Source organism: Oryx dammah, unplaced genomic scaffold (assembly GCF_014754425.2).
Source record: "Oryx dammah isolate SB20612 unplaced genomic scaffold, SCBI_Odam_1.1 HiC_scaffold_15, whole genome shotgun sequence".
Classification (NCBI taxonomy): Eukaryota; Metazoa; Chordata; class Mammalia; order Artiodactyla; family Bovidae; genus Oryx; species Oryx dammah.
The window spans coordinates 47332457-47353012 of record NW_024070199.1 but is presented as its reverse complement, the minus strand read 5'-3'; the positions used below and the strand labels follow the sequence as shown (position 1 = coordinate 47353012).

Genomic DNA, 20556 nt, shown 5'->3' with positions numbered 1-20556 from the left:
TAAGCATGGGGGTTCCGGATGGGCCTGTGACCATTCCAGTAGGCATGGGGGTTCCGGATGGGCCTGTGACCCCTCCAGTAGGCATGGGGGTTCTGGATGGGCCTGTGACCCCTCCAGTAGGCATAGGGGTTCCGGATGGGCCCTGCAGGCATGTCCTCATCTCCTGGGCCAGAGCCTTCTCGTTGGCCCGCTTCCGAGCTACTCACCCCTGGCCCCTCCTCTCAGCACCAGGGCTTCACCAAGATGGGCTTGCATTCTCTTCTTCACTGCCTTCCCCGCTGCAGTCTGCCCTGGGCAGCCAGTGAGCAGCTTATCAAGGGTACCTGCCTCAGGCCCACTCAGCGCCCTGGGATCCCTGGCCCCTCGGGCTGTCATCCAGATGCCCTGGGTGCCTCGTGAGAGCCTGGCCCTGGGTGCATCTGCCCGCGCTGCCCCCTGGGTGGCATTCCGTCTGCACCACGGCCAGGCTTTTCCACCAGGACCCCTTTGCCCAAAGGTCACCTCACTGCTGTCCACCTCTTCATGACCAAAAGCTGTCCACTCCCAAACTTCAAGAGTTTCCTTCTTTTTTTTCTGATTAAAAGCGTGGCAGATGCTCCTTGTGAGCCTGCAAGACACGCGCAAGAGAACAGTGAAGAAAAGCCAGCCCTGGTCGTCTCGGCGCCCAGGTAGCAACTGCTGAGCTCCGGACAAACGTCCTGTCTCCTCACTTGGAAAGAACAGACACACGTGTTCTGCCTACACTGTCCAGTATCGTTCCTACTTCTATTGCTTCTGATATGATCATTACCAAGTATCACTTTAAATTCTTGTAGAAGGGACTTTTCGCTCTGTCCACTCACATGTGTATGCCAGTGGTTTCGTGTTCCGCACGTTCTGTCTTCGGAAGGGTCTGCGGTGTGATTTGGAAATACAGTGGGCAAGGATTCCCTGACATGTTTCTGATTTTGCTGAAACTGGATTCAGCATTTTACTGTTTCGATTGGCGGTGTTGCTGGCTTTTAAACTCTGACGAAGAAGTAAAATCCCCAAGTAGAGGATATTTGGAAAAATAAGAACAAAAACACTCTGTATCAGATCCTATAATCTAGAAAGTATTTAAAGATGACTACTGGTTCATACAATCGTACAATGTATCTAAATATGACTTTAAGTCCAGTAGCCAAAAGGGAGAAAATAATGAATGACATATAAAAGGCGAAAGAAACAAATCCAGGCATGGAACTGGAGATTTTAATACAGCTATTTCAGAAGTTGGCAAAACAGGTAGAAAAGCAGTACGGATAAAGGCATGTGTGCGCTCAGTCATGCCCAGCTCTTTGAGGCCCCATGGACCATAGCCCACCAGACTGCTCTGTCCATGGGATTTTTCAGGCAAGAATGCTGGAGTGGGTTTCCATTTCCTCATTGAGGAGATCTTCCCGACCCAGGGATTGAACCCATGTTTCCTGCGCCTCCCACATTGCAGGAGGATTCTTTACCTGCTGAGCCATTGGGTGTAGCCCAGAACAACCCTTTCAACCAAGATGACCCAGTGAACACTTGCAGAACAGTCCTTCTAGGAGGAGCACAGCACGTGGCATTTCCGAGGGTACACAGAACATCCACTGAGATAGAACCGGGTTCTGAACCACAGAACGAGTCCCAATCCATTTTAAGTGATATACACAGTATGTCCTCTGACCACAGTAGAGGAAAATCAATAAGAAGAAGAGCTCTGGAAAACCCGCACATATTTGGAACCTAAATAACATGCTTCAAATAGCACAGGGCCAGAGAAGAAATCCAAACGAAAAACTAGAAAATATTTTCAACTTGATGAAAAAAAAGTACAGCGTATCAAAGTATGTAGGTTCTGTTAAGGGCAGCACCAACATGTCCACTAGAGAAGAGGAGGGCCCAGCCCTCTCAGCTTCTACCACGAGAAACTAGGAGAAGAAGATCAAACTCAACCCCAAATAAGCAGAAACCAGAAAACGATAAAGCTCAGAGCAAAAACAAACGAAATGGAACGCGCAAAACCAAAAATGCATATATAATGAAACAAAGATATGATTTCTTAAAAAGAAGATCAATACAGTTGATAACCCTTTACCCAGAAATATCTGGGGCAAAAGAGAGGATACACAAAGTATCAGGACTGCAAGATTCCAGATCCTACAGATATAAGTAGGATCATAAGGGACCAGTCTTTAAATTCCAACTCAGATGACATGGGAAAATCTCTTGAAAGATGTAAACTGCTCAAGATACATAGCCCAAAGTGTTCTCTGCCTGCTGATGAAATCAAAGTTATAGTTCAAAACATCCCCCCAGACATTCTCCAGGACCACGTGGCTTTACTGCTGAATCCTGCCAAACATTTAAGAAAAAATAAAATCAATTCTAGACAGCATTTTCTGGAAAATTAAAAACTAGGCAAGAGTTCCAAACTCACTATAAGTTTTACAGAAATTAACAAAACTGATTCTGAAACTCTTATGGAAATGCATTGCATGTGACCTAGAACATAGAAACAGCTTTGAAAATGAAGAAAGCTGGGGCACACCAGCAGTGTGTTAGCATCAAGATAAGCAGACAGGCCAGCAGAGCAGCCGAGGCAGCCCAGAGAAGCCCGCACATTACAGACAGCTGACTTCTGACCAAGATACAAGGGCGGTTTGGTAGAGAGAGGATAGTGATTCCAACAAACAAGGTCGGAACAACAGGATATGCATCTGTTAAAAAAAAGGAATCTGGATCTACATCTCATCTCATACATAAAAATTAACTCAGTTTCTCATAGACCTAAATGTAAAGTCTAAAAATATAGAAGAAAACATAGGGAAAAAATCTTTGTGACTCTGAGTTAAAGATTTCTTAGACATGACACCAAAAGCAAAAGCCAGGCCCTGGAACAAATGAATTGAACTTAACAAAATTACAACCTTTGCTTTGAGAGACACTACTAAGAGAATGGAAAGACACACCGGAAATTGGGAGGAAGCATTTTCAAACCGTACATCTATTAAAGGCCTTGCATCCAAAATATATGAGGGACACTTATGACTGGATGAAGTGAAAGTGAAGGTCGCTTACTCGTGTCCGACTCTTTGTGACCCCATGGACTACATAGTCCACGGGATTCTCCAGGTCAGGATACTGGAGTAGGCAGCCTTTCCCTTCTCCAGGGGATCTTCCCAACCCAGGGATCAAACCCAGGTCTCCCACATTGCAGAGGGATTCTTTACCAGCTGAGCCACAAGGGAAGCCCAAGAATACTGGAGTGGGTAGCCTTTCCCTTCTCCAGTGGATCTTCCAGACCCAGGAATCAAACCAGGGTCTCCTGCATTGCAGGCGGAGTCTTTACCAACTGAGCTATCAGGGAAGCCCCATGACTATATAGTGACAACAAATAAACATGGGCAAAAGCTTTGAATAGAGACTTCACCAAAGAAGGTTTGTAGGCAAGCATATAAAAAGATACTCAGCATCATAACTGTGCTCACTCATTCAGAGGTATCTGACTCTTTGAGCCCCTACGGACCGCCCAGCTCCTCTGTCCGTGGGATTTCCCAGGCAAGAATCCTGGCTGTTAGTCCCTTAGTCGTGTCCGACTCTGTGACCCCAAGGACTGTAGCCCTCCAGGCTCCTCTGTCCCTGGGATTCTCCAGGCAAGAATACTGGAGTGGGTTGCCATGCCCTCCTCCAGGGGATCTTCCTGACCCAGGGGTGGAGCCCAGATCTCCTGCACAGCAGGAGGACTCTTTACCATCTGAACCACCAGAGAAGGCCAAGAATACTGGAGCAGGCTGCCATGCCCTCCTCCAGGGGACCTTCCCGACCCAGAGACCAAACCTGCATCTCTGTGTTTCCCGCATCGGCAGGCAGACTCTTTACCACTAGCGCCACCTGGGAAGCCCGCATTAAATTATTGAAAGTGAAATTGTTAGTCGCTCAGTCCTATTTGACTCTTGCAACCCTCATGGACTGTACCCCGCCAGGCTCCTCTGTCCATGGAATTCTCCTGGCAAGAGTATTGGAGTGGGTACCCATTTCCTCCTCCAGGGGATCTCCCCACCCCAGGGATCAAACCCAGATCTCCTGCACTGCAAGCAGATTTTTTACCATCTGAGCAACTATTAGGGAAATGCAAATTAAAACCACAATGAGATACTACTGCACATTACTATATTGGCTAAATTAAGAAGACTGACCATACCAAGTGTTGGGAGAGAGAGAGAACTCTTATACTCTCCTAGTGAGATGTAAAATGGTGTAGCTGCTTTGCAAGACAGTTTGGCCATTTCCCAAAATGTGAGATACAGGCCCGTAATGTTATTCAGGCATTCTATTCCTAGGCATTTGTCCAGGAGAAATATCAGCAGATGCACAAACCAGCACTTATACATCGAATGTTCAGAGCTGTTGTATGAAAAATGGAAAGCACTGCAGAGCCCATCAACATTTGGATAATTTAAGTTTTAGAATATCCATACCGTGGAATACTACTCAAAAATAAGAAGTAGCAGCCTGGATGAACATCAAAATAATGATGATGAGTAAAAGAAGCTGGAAAAGAGCACATACTGTCTTAAATTTATATAAAACTAGAAAATGCAGGCAAATCTAGTGTGACAAAAAGATCCACGGTTACTCTGGGATGGGGTGAGGGGAATGGGGACCTTATTAGAAGGAGGAGGGTACAAGGCAGCTTCTGGAGGGTGAGTGTGTTCAACACATTGATTATTGCAGTGGTTTCATCGTATGTCAAAAGTTACTAAATTGTATACGTTAAACGTGCAGTTCGTTGTATGTCAATTACACTTTAATGAAAAAATATAGAAAATATACTTGTCTTAGCAGAAAAAATACCAAAAGTAATTTTTGAAAAAATATTTATTTGGCTATTTCAGGCCAAATAAATATATTTTCAGTTGCAGCCCACGGGCTCAGTAGTTGCAGCACGCAAGCTTAGTTGCTCCGCCACGTTGGGCTCTTAGTTCCATGTTGCTGTTCAATTGCTAAATCATGTCTGACTCTTTGCGACCCCATGAACTGCAGCACACCAGGCTCCCCTGTCCTTCACTATTTCCTGGAGTTTACTCAAATTCATGTCCATTGAGTCGGTGATGCCATCCAACCATCCCGTCCTCTGCTGCCCCCTTCTTTTGCCTTCAGTCTTTCCCAGCATCAGGGTCTTTTCCATTGTGTCGACTCTTCACATCAGGTGGCCAAAGTATTGGAGTTTCAGCTTCAGCATCAGTCCTTCCAATGAATATTCAGGGTTGATATCCTTTAGGATGGACTGGTTTGGTCTCCTTGCAGTCCAAGAGACTCTCAAAAGTTTTCTCCAATACCACAATTCAAAAGCATCAATTCTTTGGTGCTCAGCCTTTCTTATGGTCCAGCTCTCACATCCATGCATCACTCCTGGGAAAACTGCAGCTTTGACTATACAGACCTTTGTCAGCAAAGTGATGTCTCTGCTTTTTAACTTGCTGTCTATGTTAGTCATAGCTTTCCTTCCAAGGAGCAAGTGTCTTTTTATTTCCAGGCTGCAGTCACCATCCACCATGATTCTGGAGCCCAAGAAAATAAAGTCTGTCACTGCTTCCACTTTTTCTCCTATTGGCCATGAAGTGATGGGACCAGATGCCATGATCTTTGTTTTTAGAATGTTGAGTTTTAAGCCAGTTCTTTCACGCTTCTCTTTCACCCGCATCAAGAGGCTCTTTAGTTCTTCTTCATTTTCTGCCATTAGAGTGGTATCATCTGTGTATCTGTGGTTGTTGCTATTTCTTCCAGCAATCTTGATTTCAGCTTATGATCCAGCCAGCTCAGCATTTCACATGATATACTTTGCATAGAAGTTAAATAAGCAGGGTGACAATATACAGCCTTGACGTACTCCTTTCCCAATTTGGAATCAGCCAGTTGTTCCATGTCCAGTTCTAACTGTTGCTTCTTGACCTGCATAGAGGTTTCTCAAGAGACAGATAAGGTGGTCTGATAGTCTCATCTCTTTAAGAATTTTCCAGTTTGTTGTGATCCATTTTGTCAAAGGCTTTTGTGTAGTCAATGAAACAGAAGTAGATGTTTTTCTGGAATTCCCTTGCTTTCTCTGTGATCCAACAAATGTTGGCAATTTGATCTCTGATTCTTCTGCCTTTTCTAAATGCAGCTTGTACATCTGGAAGTTCTCGGTTCACATACTGCTGAAGCCTAGAGTATTTTGAGCATTACCTTGCTAGCATGTGAAATGAGTGCAATTGTATGGTAGTTTGAACATTCTTTGGCATTGCCCCTTTTCAGGATTGAAATGAAAACTCTCCTTTTCCAGTCCTGTGGTCACTGCTGAGTTTTCCGAATTTGCTGACATATTGAGTACAGCACTTTAACAGCATCATTTTTTAGGAATTCCATCAACCCCACTAGCTTTGTTTATAGTGATGCTTCCTAAGACCCACTTGACTTTGCACTCCAGGATGTCTGGCTCTAGGTGAGTGACCACACCATCGTGGTTATCTGGGTTATTAAGACCTTTTTTGTACAGCTTTTCTGTGTATTCACGCCACCTCTTCTGAATCTCTTCTGCTTCTGTTAGGTCCCAGACCAAGGATCAAGCCTGTGTCTCCTGCCCTGTGAGGCAGATTCTTAACCACTAGACCACCAGGGAAGTCCCCAAAAATAATTTTTAAAAATTACATCTTGAGGAAAATAGTTACCACTCATATCATAAACATAGGGCTCATTTCATCAATATATGAAGAAACTCTTATAAATCATGAAGACAAAAGATACAAAACCAGTTCTTAGAAAAGAAAATAGCAGTAATTCTTCATGATGAAAAGATGCTGCGAACCTCAGTTACAATACAAGAAATGCAAATTACAGCAGCAATGGAATTTTTAGCTTCTCTGATTATTAAACGTCAAAGAGTTGATAATACTTTGTGGGTGAATATACCGGGACAGCCTCCACCTCATTGATGTTGGAAGGTTAAGTTGCTACAACCTCTATGGAGACAAGATAATTTCAATGAAAATGAAAAACGCATATACCCTTCAAAATCCTTACAGAATTTTATTCTACACTGATATCATACATTTACAAAATGATCCATTTTCACGATACTGATTTCTGCAATTGTTAAATAGCAAAAGATAGCAAATCACAGACCTACCTGTTGGTTGAGGTCTGCTTAAAGAAAGTATCGTGTGTATGTTAAACACCCATTGAAACCGTGAAACCATATTCTCAATCCTGACGAGAGACCTCCCTGACATCTGGCCCCAGAAATAAAAGGGGCTCAGGTTCAGAAGAGCAGGAAACCTGCTATCAAGTGTGTGTAAATATGATGCTTTACAAAAGGGAACTCTGGCTACCTTTTTCTGTGTTCTGGAACAGTCTGAAGAACTTTGCAATTATCTTCTCTTCAAAGGTTGAATATTGGAATTAAGCTGTAAAACTATCTGGTTGTAAAGCCATGTTTTAAAGGAGACCTTTATTCTCCTCCAGTCTGTTTTATGGTAATTTGTTCTAAATAAATTTACTGCATCTTTTGGGGTAATTTATTCATTGCTATTTAACTCCTCAAGGATTTATGTTGCCACTTGGTAACAACTATTTGTCTCTCTCAGTGATTTTATGTCTTCTGTATCTCTCATCTCTTTCCCCTTGCCTGAGCTTTTATAGTTTTGTCCTTTTTCCTTCATCAAATTCATGAGAGCGTCATCTATCTTATTTATTATACTCATTATCAGAAAGCTACCTTTTTTGCTATTTTTGTTTTCTACTTCACCAGTTTGAGCTTTTATGTCTATTAATTCTCCCTTCCTGGTTAACCTTATTAATGTTTAACTTAATTGGGAGTAACAGTATGGTTAATTAGTCTTTCTTTTAAAAAGCATTTTAAAGGTTATAAATTTTCCTCTGATTACAGCATTAGTTATGGCACATAGATCTTACTGTGAAATATGTTCCTTTTCATTGCTTTCTTGGTCGTTTTTATGTTTTGATTTTCTCTTTAATCTAGTGTTCTTTTAAGAAATGTTTTCTTAATTTTTAAGCAGTACATTTTTTATTACTATTATTTATTTCCATTTTAACTGGGCTTACAGTGAGAGGATGTGGCCTGTGAAATCTCTGCTTTTTTTTCATGAAGATTTTCTTTCTGTCCAAGTACAAAAATAAAATCATTGCTTTTGTAAGTGTCCCGTGAACCTGAGTTAAGAAAGTACATTTTCTATTTGTAGGACATAACTTTATTTGTACACACAAATAAAGTGCACACAGAGATGGATAATATCACATACATATATACATACACAGCTGCCGCTGCTGCTGAGTCGCTTGTCGTGTCCGACTCTGTGCGACCCCACAGATGGCAGCCCGCCAGGCTCCCCCGTCCCTGGGATTCTCCAGGCAAGAACACTGGAGTGGGCTGCCATTTCCTTATCCCATGCATACAGAGACACGTACATATATACTTACTCATTGTGTCATTCAGATCTGCTCCAACCTTCCTTATTTTTATTTTTTAATCTTAACACATTTGCCAAATTCTGAAATGGTAAATCCTTCGTTCACAATCATGTTTTCAAAAGTCAAGTGGCAGACTCACGGAGTGGTTGGGAGTGCAGTCTGAGAGCTGGCCTGCCTGGGCGGAAGCCAGGCTCAGCTACCGCCATCTCTGTGTTCAGTCTCTGTGTCCGTGGACTCAGGGTCCTCACAGGGCTGCACCCAGCAGTGCTGTGACGGCCGAGTGAGCAGAGACACACAGGTGCCCCACAGGGCCGGCGTGGAGCCAGCAGGCTGGTGTCTCTGGCCTCTGCTCCAACCCCCTTCCCGCTTCCCTGCCTTCCACTCAGCTCTTCATGCCACGGATCCCAGGGCTGATCTTTTTTCTCTTTGCTTTCTCGGCTGTATTGCTTTATAATCCGCCCGTAACTCTACAGACGTGTACGGGTGTTGTTCAGTCGCCAAGTCGTGTCTGACTCTTTGGGACCCCGTGGACTGCAACAGGCCAGGCTTCCCTGTCCTTCACAGTCTCCCAGAGTTTGCTCAAACTCATGTCCATTGAGTTGGTGATGCCCACCAACTTCATCCTCTGTTGCCCCCTCCTCCTCCTGCCCTCAATCTTTCCCAGAATCAGGGTCTTTTCCACTGTGTCGGCTCTTTGCATCAGGTGGCCAAAGTATTGGAGTTTCAGCTTCAGCATCAGTCCTTCTGATGAATATTCAGGGTTGATTTCCTTTAGCATGGACTGGTTTGGTCTCCTTTAATCTATGTTTTTCTGTAGTCCTTTCTTTATGTTTGCTTGGTTACCTTACTTCTATGACCTATGTTAACAGTCAAAGATTTATTCTTGTGTTTTTCCCAGTGCTCATAATAGACAATGAACTAAGTATACACGATTTAAAAAGGGTTTATCATGGATTTCCAAACACGTGGGATTGTATCATATATGCTTTTCTGTATCTTGCCTTTCCTATTCAGTAACATGGTAAGACTCCCTCCAAGGATGCTAGAACAGTTCATTCTAAAATTTAAACCTTAGAACTTTCCTGGTGGTCCAGTGGTTAAGATTCCATGCTTCTGATGCAGGGGGACATGGGTTCAATCCCTGGTTGGGGAACTAAATCCCACCTGCTGCACAGCCAAAAAGTAAAAAATAAAATTTAAATCTCTCCTTTATTCCCCTTGGTATATACATGCCAGTGTTCCCTCTTGCTGAGAATCCATTTTGCATCAGATTTTGGCAGATTTTCTAAAAACCTCCCTTGAGCCCACTTCCCTACATATGAGGACAGTAGCCCCCATCATCTGTGGTTTCGCTTCCCACAGTCCCAGTTACCCGTGGTCAACCATGGTCCAAAAATATTAAATGGAAATTTCCAGAAATAAACAATCCTTAAGTTTTCCAGAAATAAGCAATCCATAAGACTGTGTGCCCGTCTAAGAAGCGTGATGAAGTCTCGCTCCATCCCGCTCTGTCCCCCCCGGGCATGAATCGCCCCTTTGTCCAGTGTGTCCTGCCCTTCACTGACTTGGTAGCTGTCTTGGTTATCAGATCGACCTCCGTGTGGCTGTCAGGTGACCCTTGGTTTCTTTCACGGTGGCTCCCAAAAGCAAAAGGACTGATGCTGGCCGTTTGATGTCCCAAAGGGAAACCATAAGGTGTTTCCTTTAAGCAAAAAGGTGAAAGTTTTCAACTTTTTAAGGAAAGGAAAAAAAAAATTGTATGCTTAGACTGCTAAGCTCTGTGCTGAGAACAAATCTTCTGTGTAAGAATGAAGGAGAGAGGATTTCGTGCTAATTTGCTGCCACACCTCACACTGCAAGAGACAGTCACAGTGCTTAAGATGGAAAAGGCAGTACATGTGTACAATAAGATATTTTGAGAGAGGCCACATTCACATAACTTTTATTACAGCATATTGCTATTCTATATTATTGTTGATCTCTTACTGTGCTTAGTTTATACGTCAAACTTAATCTAAATTATGATATAATTTAAATATGATTTATTATATTTAGGATGGAGATTCCTTAATAAAAAACTAAAAATAGAGTTAGCATATGACTCAGTAATCCCCTCCTGGGCATATATCCAGAGAAAACCATAATTTGGAAAGATACATGCACCCCCAGTGTTCATCGCAGCACTGTTTGCAGTAGCCAGGACATGGGCAACCTAAGCGTCCATCAGTACACGAGTAGATAAAGACTTGGAATGTACACGTGATGCAATATTGCAGAGCCATGAAAAGAAATAATGCTATTTGCAGCAACATGGGTGAACTGGAGATTATCACACTAAGTGAAGGAACTCAGAGAAAGACAGACACTGTATCACTTATGTGTGGAATCTAAAAAATGGTACAAACCAACTTATTTACAATACAGAAACAGACAGACATAGGAAACAAACTTACGGTTACCAAGGGGGAAAGGGGGGAGGGGCAAATCAGGAGTATGAAGCTAACACACCCCCGTATACAAAATAGATAAAGTAGGACTTATTGTATAGCACGGGGAGTGAGACTCAGTATCTCACAATAACTTACCATGGAAAAAGAGTCTGAAAAAGAAAGCAAATATGTTTTATATTTGTATATAACTTGTATATTTGTAAATTTGTAAACCTTTGAATTTATATATAATTTGTATATATTTGTATATAATGAATTTGTATATTCAGAATATGACTGAATCACTTTGCTATATGCCTGGAACTAACACAATCCTATAAGCCAACTATAGTTCAATTATATATATATAAACTTCAGGTTTTATGTGTATAAGAGAAAACATCCAGGGTTTGGTACTATCCTCAGTTTCAAGCATCCACTGGGGATCTTAGAAGGTGTCCCTGCCGAATAAGGGAGGGCTACTGTCTGTGATAATTTCCAGGATGTGTTACTTTTCTGAGACTGCCATAACAAGACATGACAGACCAGGTGGCTGAAGCAACAGAAGTCTGAGTGTCCCGGAGGCTGGAAGTGAGGAGTCAGGGGGTCCGCTGGGCTGACTTCTCTTGCGCACTCTCTCCTTGGAGACGACTGCCTTCTTGCCACATCCTTGAATGCTCTTTCCTCTGTGCGTGCGTGTCTCTGGTGTCTGTGTGTCCAAACTTCTTATAAGGACACCAGTCTCTTTTAATTTAATCACCTCATTTAACATAATCACCTCCTTAAAGGCCTTGTCTCCAAATATGGTCACATTCTAAGGTGCTGACTTTTAGAGCTTCAGCATCTGAAATCTGGGTGCATGACTTGGCCTGTGACACGGGTATTACTGGGTATATGTCTCATTTCAGAGGGTACTGCCAGTCCACCCTCTTCAAGGGCACTCCGACACCTGCCAGCCATCACTAGCAGTGCAATCTTCCATCTCGTCAGCCGAGTGGGGCAGGGTTTCTCTGTCGACCCTCTGTTGGTGTTTGGAGCTGATCATTCTTTGTGGAGCAGAGCTAACGTTGTGGGATGTTTAGCAGTGTCCCTAGGTTATGACAACTAGAATGTCTCAGTTCAGTTCAGTCGCTCAGTTGTGTCCAACTCTTTGTGATCCCACGGATCACAGCACGCCAGGCCTCCCTGTCCATCACCATCTCCCGGAGTTCACTCAGACTCACACCCATCGAGTCAGTGATGCCATCCAGCCATCTCATCCTCGGTTGTCCCCTTCTCCTCCTGCCCCCAATCCCTCCCAGCATCAGAGTCTTTTCCAATGAGTCAACTCTTCGCATGAGGTGGTCAAAGTACTGGAGTTTCAGCTTTAGCATCATTCCTTCCAAAGAAATCCCAGGGTTGATCTCCTTCACAATGGACTGGTTGGATCTCCTTGCAGTCCAAGGGACTCTCAAGAGTCTAGATCTTGCTAAATGCCCCCTGGGTTGGGGGGCTTGCAAAACCGCACAGTGAGAACCGCTGGGATGCCTCAGAGTTTGGGTGTTATTTTTTTTCAATTGTTTATTTGGAAGTGATTGTTAATTACAGTTAAACTGTAACATTAACAATGAGATAGAAAACACGCAGACCCTTGACTAAGATGTGATTCACTGACTGCTAGCATCGTGCCCACTTTCTGGACCATCAGAGCCCCCTTTCTGTGTGTATATTCACATCACATTTTTTCTGAACTGTCTGAGACTAGGTTGCATACTCTACACCCATAGGCCCCTAAACAGTGTGCTGTGTATTTCCAAAAAAAGCAAGGATGAACGCTGTTAAAGCTCTAGCATGGCCATCAGACCCTGCCGTGAGAGGTCGACCCAGTCCTTCCCCAGTGCACCATCTGCCTCCTGGCTTTGTTAGAGGACGTGACAACGTCCTTAGGATCAGGAGCTTCTCTTCCCTCCCAGGCAGGACCCAGGATCCTTCGGTTGCCATGTCTCTTTGTTGTTGGTTGCTCAGCCTCTAAGCCGTGTCGGACTCCTTGTGAGCCTGTGAGCTGCCGCGCGCCAGGCTTCCCTGTCACCCAGTGTGCGCCAGCTCATGTCCACCGAGTCGCTGATGCCATCTAACCATTGTCTCTTTCGCCTCCTTTAATGTAGATCAGTCCCGACTTCTGTCTTCCATGACATGGGCATTTTTGAAGGGTACAGTCCGGCCATTGCTGGGTGGAGGGTGGAGTGGGGCGGATGTTTCCTCGTGGTCAGACTTGAGTGGTGCACTCCTGGTGCTCACACACCCCCCACGACGTGTAGTTCCTCTGGGGTTTTCCAATCCCTGAGGCACACGAAGGCACATGAAGGCATCTGCCTCTAACTTTTATCACCTGCTACAAACACTGTCCAGTTATTTTTCTGCACAGGACACTCTTGCCTTGGAACCCATAAACTATCTAGGGGGCATACTTTGAGGTTATGCAAATAATCCGGCTCCTTATCAAAAAAATGCCTCCCAGATTTAAAGGCTTTTCTTTATTACAGACTTTATTACAGAATCAGACTTTATTATAGTGACTGCTGCATGCTGATTTGCCAACCCAAGCGCCCCTTCCTCGGAAGTACTAAAAGAAAAAACACTGTCTCACTAGAATAGTGTTCCAAGAAAAAGTATCTCAACATGCTCCTGTAAGAAGGAAACTCTTTCCTCTTCCACTGATTTGTTTCTGTTGATTGATGGTCTGTATCCATGGGCTTATGGATTTGTATTAGGACCCTTTACTGTCCTTCATCATTTTGATACTCCAGTTGTCCCGGATCTGCCCAGTGGGAGACCCTTCGAGCTGATATCTGTGTCCTTGTGACACACGTTCTGCTATTGCTTGTCTGTTTCTGGTGCTTCTTTAAGTTCTGATGTGACACGATTGGGGCTCTTCCCCAGCCCTGATATCAGTTTTCCCAGGAGCCCTGGTTCCTTTTCACGGAGAGTGAAATCACTGGAAACCCAAACCTGGGTGCTTCGTATGCTATTAGACGTCCTTTCTTCTAGGCCCTTTCTTTGCACAGTTACGTGTACTTACACAGATACAGATACACATAGGCACGCACTGTGCATGTTCACACTTTGGAAATCTTGGGTCCCAACCAGTGGGGCTGACCCTTCTCTGTCGCTCCTGCTTCTTCCTCGTCTGCAAGTCCCTCTGCCCACCGTGAGACGCCTGGTTCCCCATCACAACCACGTGCAGACCTGTTGCCCAATCTACAGTGTATGTGCAACTCTTTCTTAATTCCTTGCTCCTCATCACTACAAAATCAAAACTACTGACAGGCATCCAGGATCTGTTTGTAACTGTCCACATCACCCTACTCAAGATTAAGGGTATATAGTGAAATACTATAGTTTCAAATATGGGCTCCCCTGGGGACTCAGATGGTAAAGAATCTGCCTGCAATGCAAGAGACCTGGGTCCGATTGCTGGGTCGGGAAAATCCCTTTGAGGACAGAGGAGCCTGATGGGCTACAGTCCATAGGGTTGCATAGAGCTGGACACAGCTGAGCGACTAACACTCTCCTAGTTTCAAATACGTAGGATTAGTGATTTCTCCTCTCGCTCCTCTCTTTTCAGTGCGGTTGCTATTCATTTGAAAATTAGTTGGGTACATTTTTTTAAACTTGTTTTTTTTCCTTTTCCAGCTTTCTTTAATTGGTAGAAAATTGCTTTACAATGTTGTGTTGGTTTCTGCTGTACAACACACGAATCAGCCATAATTACACACACACACACACACACATACAGACATATATGGAGCCCCGCTGCCCCCATCCCAACCCTCTAGGTCATCACAGCACACCAGGCAGGGCTCCCTGTGCTATATACCAATGCCCCTCTAACTATTTTACACATGATAGTGTATATGTTAATGTTACTCAATTCATCGCCCCTCACCTTCTGCTGTGTCAACAAGTGTGTTCTCTACAAGGTTCATCAGTATGTCTTTCTAGATTCCACATATAAGCGTTACCGTATGGGACTTGTCTTTCTCTTTCTGACTTATGTCACTATGTGTGAGAGGCTGTCGGTTCACCTGCCTCACCCTGAATGATGCACGTTTGTTCCTTCTTATGGCTGAGGAATATTTCATCGTATATATGGACCACATCTTCTTTATCCATTCACCTGTTGATGGACATCTAGGTTGCTTTCATGTCTTTGCTATTGTAAATACTGCTGCAGTGGACGTTGGGGCACATGTGTCTTTTAGAATTGTGGCTTTCTTAGGGCATATATGCGGTAGTGGGATTGCTGGGTCACATGGTAGATACATTCCTTTGTTAAGGAATCTCCATGCTGTCTTCCATAGTGGCTGTATCCGTTAACATTCCCGCTAACAGTGCAGAAGTGGTCCCTTTTCTCCACGTCCTTTCCAGCATTTAAATGCTTTATTGATGCCTAATTTGCCTACGATAGAACTCACCGATGTGGGGTGTGACTTTAGTAATTTGCCGACTTGTGCCATCAGTCTCCACAGCCTAGGGTTAGAGCATCTCCCAGCCCACTGTAAACCCATCTGGCCGGTTTAGAGTTAATCCCTATTCCTGCTCCCAACCCCCAGCAACTTGCCAGTGGTCTCCATAGATTTGCCTGCTCTGGACAATTCATATACATGGGGTTGTATAAAATGTAATCTTTTCTTTTCTGGCTTCCTCAGGCATATTTTTGAGATTCATCCAAATCACAGCACGTACAAGTATGTCAGTCCTTGTTATGCTAAAAAGCATTCCCCTGCGTGGACAGACACATTCTGTCCATCCGTCCTCCAGGGGACGGACATCTGGGTTCTGTCCATCCGTCCTCCAGGGGACGGACATCTGGGTTGTTTCCTCCTCTGTTGTTCTTGTCATTCAGTCGCTAAGTTGCGTCCAACTCTGCGACCCCATGAACTGCAGCACGCCAGGCTTCCCTGTCCTTCACCATCTCCTGGCGTTTACTCTAAGAGACACCATCTAACCATCTCACTCTCTGCTGCCCACTTCTCCTGCCTTCAGTCTTTCAACCATCAAGGTCTTTTCCAGTGAGTTGGCTCTTCGCATCAAGTGGCCAAAGTATTGGAGTTTCAGCTTCAGCATCAGTCCTTCCAGTGAATATTCAGTGTTGGTTTCCCTTTAGGATTGACTGACTTGATCTCCTTGCTGTCCAAGGAATTCTCAAGAGTCTTTTCTAACACGACAGTTCGGAAGCATCAATTCTTCGGCACTCAGCCTTTTTTATGGTCCAACTCTTACATCCAAATATGACTACTGGAAAAACCATAACTTTGACTAGATGGACCTTTGTCAGCAAAGTAATGTCTCTGCTTTTTAATACACTGTTCAGGTTTGTCATGGCTTTCCTTCCAAGGAGCAAGCATCTTTCAATTTGGTGGCTGCAGTCACCTTCTGCAGTGATTTTGGAGCCTGAGAAGATAAAGTCTGTCACAGTTTATACTTTTTTTCCCATCTATTTGCCATGAAGTGATGGGACTGTATGCTATGATCTTAGTTTTCTGAATGTTGATTTTAAGCCAGGTTTTTCACTCTCCTCTTTCACCCTCATCAAGAGGCTCTTTAGTTACTCTTCACTTTCTGCCATGAGAGTGGTATCATCTGCATATCTGAAATTGTTGATATTTCTCCCAGCAGTCTTGATTCCAGCTTGAGATTCATCCAGCCCAGCCATTCACGTGATGTACTCTGCATATAGGTTAAATAAGCAAGGTGACAATATACAGCCTTGACGTACGCCAGATTGGATTTGGAACCAATCCATTGTTCCATTCCTGGTTCTGTTGCTTCTTGACCTGCATACAGGCTTCTCAGGAGACAACCACTTTGCCTTCTTGTATCCCTTGTCACCACTTCCTATACAATGTTAAGAACCTCCATCCATCATTCTTCCGGCACTCTACCAGATCTAATCCCTTGAATCTATTCACCACCTGCACTGTATAATCATAAGGGATTTGATTTAGGTCATATCTGAACAGCCTAGTGGTTTTCCCTACTTTTTCAATTTAAGCCTGAATTTTGCAATAAGGAGCTTATGATCTGAGCTGCAGTCAGCTCCCAGTCTTGTTTTTGCTGACTGTATAGAGCTTCTCCTTCTTTGGCTGCAAAGAATATAATCAATCTGATTTTGGTATTGACTGTCTGGTGATGTCCATGTGTAGAGTTGTCTCTTGTGTTGTTGGAAGAGAGCGTTTTCTATGACCAGTGTGTTTTCTTGGCAAAACTGTTAGCTTTGCCCTTGCTTCATTTTGTATGGCAAGGCCAAACTTTCCTATTACTCCAGGTATCTCTTGACTCTCCATTTTTGTATTCCAGTCCCCAATGATGAAAATGATGTCTTTTATTTGGTGTTAGTTCTAGAAGGTCTTGTAGGTCTTCATAGAACCATTCAACTTCAGCTTCTTTGGCATTAGTGGTTGGGGCATGGACTTGGATTACCGTGATGCTGAAGGGCTTCTCTTGGAAATGAACTGAGATCATTCTGTCGTTTTTGAGATTGCACCCAAGTACTTCTTTCAGAGTCTTTTATTGACTATGAGGGCTATTCCATTTCTTCTAAGGATTTCTTGCCCACAGTAGTAGATAAAAGAGTAACATGGCTGTGAATATTTGTATGGAAGTCTCTGTATGGACGTGTACTTTGTCACACTTGTCACGAACGGATCCCTAGGAGCGGACTGCTGAGTCAAATGGTAACTCTGCGTTTTACTTTTTGAAGAACTGCCAAAGAACTGCCAGACTAGATGTACCCTTTTCCATTCTGCCCAGCAAGCTGTGAGGGTTCCTATTTCTCCATCTTCTTACCCATATTTATTATTGTCCATCTCCTTTACTATAGCCATCCTAGTCAGGGTGAAGTGTTACCTCATTGTGGGTTTTTATTTGCATTTCCCTAATGACTGATGATGCTGAGAATCTTTTCATGTGCTTATTGGCCAGTTTATATATCTTTGAAGAAATGTTTTCAGATCTTTTGCCCATTAAAAAAGTTTAAAAATCCAAAATTTTTTACACATTCACCTGCAATCACAGAAATAATGCCCAGTGATCACGTGCACCCTGTACACTGTTTCTGCCAGTGGCAATATTTTCTACAACAGTTGACCCTTGAACAACACAGGTCTACTTATATGTGGATTTTTTCAATAAATATGTGCTACTGTGTTACATGATCCAGGGTTCATTAATCCATGGATACAGAACTGTGTATATGGAGAAACCCAACTCCAAAGTTATAAGTGGATTTTTGACTGCCCAAGGGTCAAAGTCCTTAACCCCTCCATAGTTCAAGGGTCAGCTGTGTAGTTCATCATCACTAACAGCACATCGACAGGTGCACACTGACAAGAGACGGTCAAGACGCAGAGCATTTCAGTCCACGCAGGATCCCAGGGGTGGCCCCTTTATAGGCAGACCGACCTCCCTCTCACTCCCCACCCTCCGGAATTCATGAAAACCACTAATCCGTTCTCCAGGTCTACAGTTTTGTAATTTCAAGGATGCCATGTAAGTGGAATCACGTAGCACATGACATTTGGGATTGGCTTGGTGGTTCAGATGGTAAAGAATCTGCCTGCAAGGTGGGAGACCCAGGTTTGATCCCTGGGTCAGGAAAATCCCCTGGAGAAGGGAAGGGCAACCCACTCAAGTATTCTTGCTTGGAGAATCTCATGGACAGAGGAGCCTGGAGGGCTATAGTCCATGTGGGGTTGCAAAGAGTTGGACACTTGTGAGCAGCTAACACTTTCACTTTCTTTTACTGGAACATAATTATCAAGATTCAAGTTGTTATCGATATGTCATTTTTAAATTGCTGAGTAGAATCCCATGGTTTTGATGGACCACAGTTGTTTAACCAGTCGCCCATCAAGGGGCAGGTGGGTCATTTGCAGTTTGGGGCTATGACACATTGTGGCGGGATGAATAGCAGCCTCCAGTGAGTCTGAATTCTAATTTCTAGACCCTGTCCATGTCATCTGGAAAAGGAGGCTCTGCAGATGTGCTTAAATCCAGTATCTTGTGATGGCGAGGTGATCCTGGCTTATCCAGGTGGGCCTGGTGTCACCACAGTGTCCTTCTGCGTAAGGATGCAGAAAGGGACGTGACCCTGGAGGCAGGGAGAAGATGCAGGGGGACGTGAGGAAAGGGTTATGAGCTCAGGAATGCGCTTGGCTCCCAATAGAAAAGGCAAGGAAACAGATGCCCCCTGAGGGGCTCTACAGGAATCAGCCCTACCAGGGACTTTGTAGTCCCGTAAGATTAATTTCAGACTTCTGGCCTCAAGAGCTGTAAAAGAATAGTTATGTTGCTTTAAGCCACTGTTTGTGGTCATTTATCACAATGGTGGTAGGAGACTGATACACAGATAAAGCTGCTATGAAAACCCGTGTGCAGGCTCTTGTGTGGACTTAAGGTTTCATTTCTCCGAGACAAAGGCCCAAGAGTGTAACTGCTGAGTTGTGGGGTGGCTGCATGTTCAGTTTTGGAGCTTTTTTGTTTTGTTTGAGAAACTGCAACACTTTTCCCAATGGTACACTTTTTCCAGCTGTACCATTTTATGTTCCCTCCAGCAACATATGAGCAATACAGTTTCTCTGTGTCCTAACTAGCATCTGGTATTGACACTATTTTTCATCTGACATATTCTCAAAGGTGTGTGGCTCTCTCTCCTTGTGGTTTTAATTTGCATTTTCCCAGTGGCTAGTAATACTAGAAGTTGTTTCATACACTTATTTTCCATTTTATATACTATTTAGTGAAATGTTTGTTCTTATCATTTGTTCATTTTGCAGTTACATTATCTGTTAACCATGGAGTCCTGAGAAGTCTTTATATATTCTAAATTTGTTGTTGTTGTTTAATCACTAAGTTCAGTCCTAATTTTTGTGACCCCATGGACTGCCACAGGTCAGGCTCCTCTGTCCTCCACTTTCCCCAGGAGTTTGCTCAGATTCATGTGCATTGAGTCAGTGATGCTATCTAACCATCTCATCCTCTGTCATCCCCTTCTCCTCCTGCCCACAATCTTCCCAGCATCAGGATCTTTTCTCATGAGTCAGCTCCTCACATCAGGTGGCCAAAATATGAGAGCTTCAGCATCAGTCCTTTCAGTGAATATTCAGGGTTAATTTCCTTTAGGATTGACTGGTTTTTCTCCTTGCTCTCCAAGGGACTCTCCAGAGTCTTCTCCAGCACCACATTTTGAAAGCATCTATTCTTCGGTGCTCAGCCTTCATTATAGTCCAAATTTCACATCTGTACATGACCACCAGAAAAACCATAGCTTTGATTATATGGGCCTTTGTTGGCAAAGTGATGTCTCTGCTTTTTAATACGTTAGGTTTGTCATGGCTTTCCTTCCAAGGAGCAAGTGTCGTTTAATTTTGTGGCTGCAGTCACCATCCACATTGATTTTGGAGCCTAAGAAAATAAAATCTGCCACTGTTTCTATTTTTCCCCATCTATTTGCCATGAAGTGGTAGGACTGGATGTCATGATCTTAGTTTTTTTAAATTAATTTATTTATTTTAATTGGAGGCTAGTTACTTTACAATATTGTAGTGGGTTTTGCCATACATTGACGTGAATCAGCCATGTTTTTTGAATGTTGAGTTTTAAGCCAGGTTTTATACTCCCC

The 20556-nt window shown here is 43.7% G+C and overlaps 1 protein-coding gene across 1 annotated transcript in view; it reads left to right on the top strand.

The window, feature by feature from the left end:
• KCNQ1 (potassium voltage-gated channel subfamily Q member 1) overlaps positions 1-20556 on the top strand; it is a 375829-nt gene that overhangs the window by 117396 nt on the left and 237877 nt on the right. The window lies entirely within an intron of this gene.